The sequence below is a fragment of the Mus musculus genome, chromosome 8 (genome assembly GCF_000001635.26).
Source record: "Mus musculus strain C57BL/6J chromosome 8, GRCm38.p6 C57BL/6J".
Lineage (NCBI taxonomy): Eukaryota > Metazoa > Chordata > Mammalia > Rodentia > Muridae > Mus > Mus musculus.
Window position 1 is genome coordinate 110,133,708 of NC_000074.6, and position 6,979 is coordinate 110,140,686.

The window sequence follows — 6,979 nt, forward strand, 5'->3', positions numbered from 1 at the left end:
CATGGTCATAGCAAAATACCTGGGAAAAACAGGTAGAAAGGTTCATTTTGGACCTCAGCTTCAGAGATTTTTCAGTCCATGCAGTCAGCCCCATCCCCGTGGGCTTCTGTGGTGGCCAAGCATGGCAGGGTATGTTTGGCAGAGCAAAGCCACTTCCTTTGCAGATGGTCAAAAAGCAGAGAGTAGAGACTCCACCTTCCCCAGTTTCCACCAGCTTCCAATAGACCAGCCATGACTATCCCTGGATTAACCTATTGATTAGGTTAGCATCCCTGTGTTCCAGTCACTCCCTCAAAGCACACTTGTGAATATTGAACGTGAACCCTAACCAGTAGATGATGATGATGATGACGATGAGGAGGATGATGAGGTAATGTCTTCTTAAACCAATGCAATCATAAAATATATTTTTCAATATGGGGGGTTGCTGGGTGACCCTGACCCCTGTAGCTTCTCTCTCTAGAATCTTTCATTCCTCCTTTGGGATTTCCTATCTCGTCCCATCCATTCAGGTTTAATGAGAATCACAACCTGCTGGCCATGGCCGACTGGCCAGAGATTGCATCTAAGAAGGGTCAAATCTTTGCTGTTTGGATTTGTAACTACGGGAAATGTAGTGCCTACTTGGAGCCAATTGGTTCACTCAACAAATGGTTTATTGGGTGTCTGCTATGTGTTGGCATGGTCCAGACTCTGGGGATGTAGCCAGCAGCGGACATGTTTCCCGCTGGATGGAGGATATTAGTCTGAGAAAAAAACCAAGCCATCAGATTAGAGCAGAAACAAGAGACAGGAAGAGTGCTGGCATCATTTCAGTCAGTCGCCGGTTCAAGTTCTCCTGGGAGAGCTCCCGGCCTGATGAGGTAGTGAGGTAGCGAGTGGCTTTTGGCCAGTAATTCTTGTCATTTTGCCTGAGTTGGTTGGAGATGTGCAGGTCTATGGTCCACTCAAGGACCCACCTCAAAGCTCCCAAGAAGCAGATGCCTCAGGGGCTCTGGGAGCCATGGTTGGATCATTTCCTACAAGCACTTTTTGCGTTAAGCTCAGGCTGGCCCCCTCCTCCCCACCCTGTGGTGGGCTAACTCATTCACTCATTGACTCTTACGACCAACACTTGCTGCCCTAAGGACCCAGCCCCCCCCCCCCACCCCAAGGAGCTCCCATCACCTTTTGGAGGATGTGACAAGGAAATAAGAAGCCTCAGCATACTCTGAGAGCTTCCATTGGGACTCGTCCACTAGCCCTTCAGGGGTACTCCCCAGCCAACCCTGCTCTTTTCCAGCCCTCGAGCCACAGGAGGCCAAGCCGTGCTGTCTTAGACTTCCCTCCCGTGGCTTCCTGTGCATTCTTATCTCCCTGGCTCCATCTTTCCACAGATTTTTTTTTCAGATTTTCATCTCCATCTCAATTCCTTCCAGAACTCTGAATCCATACACCCAGGTACCCACGGATACTTGTCTTTGTCCGAATGTGCTAGACAGCTTCCAAGCTCCCTTTTCTCTGGTCTCTGCCCTTCCCAGTCTTGCCTTTTGCCCTTGAGGCTGGTGGGTATGGACTGACTCTATAATAGGCCCCTGGCAGCAGCAGTATCATCATCATATCATCATCATCATCTACTGGTTAGGGTTTGCATTCAATATTCAGTTCTAAACATAGAACTTAAAAGGAGATGGATGGGAACCAGTGGGCTGGGGATATAATATCTAGCCTAACAGTTAACTTGAGAGAGGGGGATGTAGCAATGTAGCTTGGATGTAGCATTATAGAATGCTTGAGTCTCACACAGGAGAGACCCAAGATTTGAACCCTGCCCCAGACAGAGTTTAACCTGAGACTGGCTGTGTGCTTGAACCGATATGTGACATGCTCTGTAGAGCTAGTCCTTCCCGTTCCCTGTTGCTTCTTATTCTTACTCCTTGTGGCCCGAAGTGTTAGCAGCCAAGTCCATTGTCACAGTTCCCAGTTCTTCATAGTACTCACGGGTCCCTTGGATTTCATCCACATGTTTGTAAAAGACCTTTGTAACAAATCCCCTCCTTGAATGATGCAATTTGAAGGCCCCATCTGTTGTCTCGTGGGACCTGGGCTGAATTAGTAATTGTCACTGGAGACAGGGCCCCAGGAAACAACCTGAATATTCTGGGATTGGGTCAATTCATTATTCAAGAAGGACGGAGGGAAATGGAACACGGATTCTCCACTGCAGGCGGGGACAATCCCAATTGCGGAGAGAATTATCAGCAGTGGAGACAGCGATAATAGGCAGGTAGAAAAGAAAACAGATTTCACACGGTTGTGGCCCATGGTTTCTATGGTGACGGGGGGTGGGGAGGGTAAAGATTTTGGAGTCACCTGGATTCTTCAGAGAGCATGCAGAGGAAATGGGAGAATTTTCAAAGTATAGGCATTTCAGAATACAGGGAGGCTAAGAAGCTGCCTAGGATGGGCTCCGAGGGTCTCTCGTCTCAGAGCAAGGGGCGGGGATGATTGAGGTGGATCTTCTCTATTTTCCCTTTCTTTGGGGTGTGTGTGTGTGTGTGTGTGTGTGTGTGTGTGTGTGTGTATGTGTGTGTGTGTGTATGTGTGTGTGTGTGTGTGTGTGTGTGTGTGTATGTGTGTGTGTATGTGTGTGTGTGTATGTGTGTGTGTGTATGTGTGTGTGTGTGTATGTGTGTGTGTGTGTGTATGTGTGTGTATGTGTGTGTGTGTGTGTGTATGTGTGTGTGTATGTGTGTGTGTATGTGTGTGTGTGTGTATGTGTGTGTGTGTATGTGTGTGTGTATGTGTGTGTGTGTATGTGTGTGTGTGTATGTGTGTGTGTGTATGTGTGTGTATGTGTGTGTGTGTATGTGTGTGTGTGTGTGTGTGTGTGTGTGTGTGTGTGTGTGTGTGTGTGTGTGTGTGTGTGTGTGTGTGTGTGTGTGTGTGTGTGTGTGTGTGTGTGTGTGTGTGTGTGTGTGTGTGTGTGTGTGTGTGTGTGTGTATGTGTGTGTGTGTGTGTGTGTGTGTATGTGTGTGTGTATGTGTGTGTGTGTGTGTGTGTGTGTGTGTGTGTGTGTGTGTGTCTGTTTGTTTTGTTTACAAGTCAGGGTTTCTCTGTGTAGCTCTGGCTGTCCTGGAACTTGTTCCGTACACCAGGCTGGCTTTGAACTCAGAGATATCTGCCTGCCTCTGCCTCCCGAGCGCTGGGATTAAAGTCATGAGCCACCACTGCCGGGTTTATTTACCCATTCTTGAAAGCCCAAGTGAAATAACCAAACCTGAACATCTGCCAAGAAAAGTCTCCTACGCTGTAGAGAGAGAGGAGTCCCCCTTGACTTACAAGGCAGGAAGGTATAAGCAGACACATTTGAATCGGGTGTCTCTTGAATCTCATCTGTTTTACTGCCAGAGGCAGCCATTTCCCATCCCCCACCCCATGTGTGAGAACCAGCCCTCCTTAGCCCTGGTCCTGATTTCTGCACACCTGTGGTTCCTCCACGTTCCATCCATACTTGGTAAACTATTCCCCTGTAAAGGAAGCGTCCTCCCAAAATCACCCTAATGCAAAGGTGCCACCTGTTTTCTGTTAGTACCCCGATGGAGTCACAGGAGGCTAGGCAGCATCTTTCTAAATCTAAATCCCTCTCCTAGTCCCATCAAGCCAGTTGTCCTCCAAGGCTCAGCTCTGTGATAGGCCCCCAGTTACTCAAGTTGGCAGCCTTACTTATATTCAGCAGATTTGTGTCTGTCCCCTAGCCTCTGCCCAGCAAACACTTCCAATTCAACCTTATACAGCACCAGCAGCTGATACTGAAAGACTTATTTTATTTTGAAGTACTCGTATTTGTATGTGCCTACGCACATGAATAAATGCACAATAAGGTAACATTTGATCCCCCGGAGCTAAAGTTACAAGCCGTCGTGAGCCTCCAGACTTGGGTGCTGGGAGTGAACTCGGGTCTCCAGTAAGAGCAGTGGAGTCCCTGAACCCCTCGGTCATCCTTCTGGTCCCTCGTTGGTCCAGGTCACCAGCCTTTCCTGACGGCTAGACGTCTGGTACAGACCCTGCACCAGAGCCTCACTCATCCTTCTACCGGCTCTCTGTTTTCTCTCTGGCCTCCTAAAACCACGGCGTCTGTCAAAATAAATTGCCCCATCGCTGACGTCTTCCCTCGGCATCTCCGATGACACTCAAAGCCCTTTTTCTTCATCATCCCCAAGATACCACACGAGCTGACCTTGCCTGTTCCCCACAGTGTGATCCACTGTTCACATGTTTTCCCCTCCGTCTCCAAGTCCTTCCCTTCATCTCACCAGCGTAGCAACCTTCATGCACACACCAAAGAGCCCCTCCACCTCAGCGCCCTTGTGCCTCCTGCGCCTGCGTATTTTCATGGTAGCCTGGCTAAGTCTCATGTTAGTCAGGTGTCTGCTTGAACCTTTAATATTGCCCTTTACAGAGAATCTCAAAGAGCACCCCTGTTTCCGTGTTTACCTTTTTTTTTTGAAACCCTTATGGCTCATATATATATATATATATATATATATATATATATATATATATATATGTATGTATATTCTTCCCAGCCATAGACTTCACGAAGAGATTCAATAAAGATTCATTGAATGAAGACGATGGAGCAAAATACAGGATGTCTTTCCTAACCCAGCCATGGGTTCCCAGAGGAAGTGGTGGCGTCCCGTGCCGATGGGCCACACACCCAAGGGCACTAGAGCACACCGAAGGAAATCCTATTATGGGCTCATCCGACTGCTCGGAGCCTTGCTTCCCAAGGTACAAGACCTGTCCCCTCATCTTTGTCTCCTCGACATCTCCCCATGGTCAAAAGCACGTGTCGGAAAGATAGATGGTTAGCATTTTCTTCAAAGAGCTACAATGGAATTCACATCACAGGATCGTTCTTGGTGATGGGGCACAAGGTGAATGAGCCAGCTTCCTCTAGCAACATCCTCATCTTGGCCTTGAGTGCCATAGCATGCAGCTAGCTTCAGCTAATTGTGGAATGTTCTGGGTACCATTCTCCTCTTCCTCCTCTTCTTTCTCCTCCTCCTCCCTCCCTTCCTAACTAGAGTCAAAGCCTCTGGGTTTTTCTTTCCCTTAGGAGGGAGTTTCTCCTTCCTTCAGTGTTAGAAGCTGGGGCAGTTGGGAGTTAGTGGACGTTAGAAAACATTTAAGTCCATTTTCTGTTGCTATAACTGAATGCCACAGCCTAGGTAACTCATAAAGAGAAAAGGGTTATTTGACTGGTTATTCTGGAGGCATCTGGTGAGGACTCTTACTGTATAACCTGGTGGAAGGCACCAAATGGCGAGACACACGTATGCCAGCTTAGGTTTGCTTGGGGTTTGATTTGGTTTGCTAATATAGGTGGTGTATGTGTTCACATGTGTATGCATGTGTACATGGAGGCAAGAAGTTAACATGGGTGGTTTCTCTTGATTGCTCTCCACCTTAGTTTTTTGAGACAGAGTCTCTCACTGAACCTGAAACTTGCTGATCCAGTTAGATTGGCTGGCCAGCAAGATCCCAGGGGCTGCCTGGCTCCCCTTCCCCAGAACCGTGATTATAGAGTTGCACTTGGCTTTGGACATGGGTGCCAGGGGTCCAAACTCAGGCCCTCATTCTTGTGGACTCACTCAGTTTTACCAACTGAGTAAGCCATCTTGCTCACCCCTCTCATCCTCTGTCCTCTTCTTGGATAGCAGAGCTCCGTCTTCACGGCTTTATGTGATCCTAATTACCTCTGAAGACCCTCCCTCAAAATACCATTAACATGAATTCATTATCTGTTCTGGGGCGCACACCCCAAACATCGAAAAAAGTTCTCTCTCTCTCTGTCTATCTCTGTCTCTGTCTCTTTCTCCCTCTCTCCCTCTCTCCTTCCCCTCCTCCATCCCTCCCTCAGTTTTGCTGAGGATTGATATAAGGTCCCATTATCTATGCTGTTCTACTACTGAGCTCTGCCCTCAATTTCGGAGAACCTTAGTGCCCAGGGGCTGGGAGATTCCCAGGGTGAGCCCTGTTCCTAGGGCTCCCCTCTGTAATAGGGTTATATGAGCAGTGCTTGGCTTTTGAAAAGCTTTCAAAAGGAGAAACTTGCTGAGAGAGATTTCTTTAAGGTTGAGTCTGAATGTGGCTTCATTACTGTCGGTTTTCTTTCTTTTTTTCTTTTATAATTTTTTATTAGATATTTTCTTTATTTACATTTCAAATACTATCCCGAAAGTCCCCTATACCCTCCCACCACCCTGCTCCTCTACCCACCCACTCCCACTTCTTGGCCCTGGTGTTCTCCTGCACTGGGGCATATAAAGTTTGCAAGACCAAGGGGCCTCTTTTTCCAATGATGGCCAACTAGGCCATCTTCTGCTACATATGCAGCTAGAGACACGAGCTCTGGGGGTACTGGTTAGTTCATATTGTTGTTCCACCTATAGGGTTGCAGACCCCTTCAGCTCTTGGGTACTTTCTCTAGCTCCTCCATTGGGGACCATGTGTTCCATCCAATAGATGACTGTGAGCATCCACTACTGTCAGTTTTCTATTTGGGGTTTGAAGCTTCTCTTCATGAGCAGGGATCTGGCCTTGTTGCCTTTCCAAGACATGGGGATTAGCTGCTGACAGGCAGCCAGGAAAGGAGAGAAATGGTCCAAACAAATCCCAGCCCAGCCCCTGTTAATTGATGTGTCTCCCCCACATGGAGGAGACTGAAGACAACTACAGATGGCACCGGGTAACTGCGAGATTTCTTGTTCCTCTTTTTTGTTCTGATGCACAGATACTTCGGCTCAGGGTTAACCAACAGAGCTCATTTTAGAAAGACCACAGCATCAGGAGAGCACAGCTTTTTCCTCTGACCAGGGAGAATGCATTCTCCAGAGAAAGGGCTTCAGTAACCAGGTGCATCAGCCAAGTAGACAGGACCCAGTTCTGCGCTCCATAGATCCTACGCTACGGCATCTTCTCACATTATCC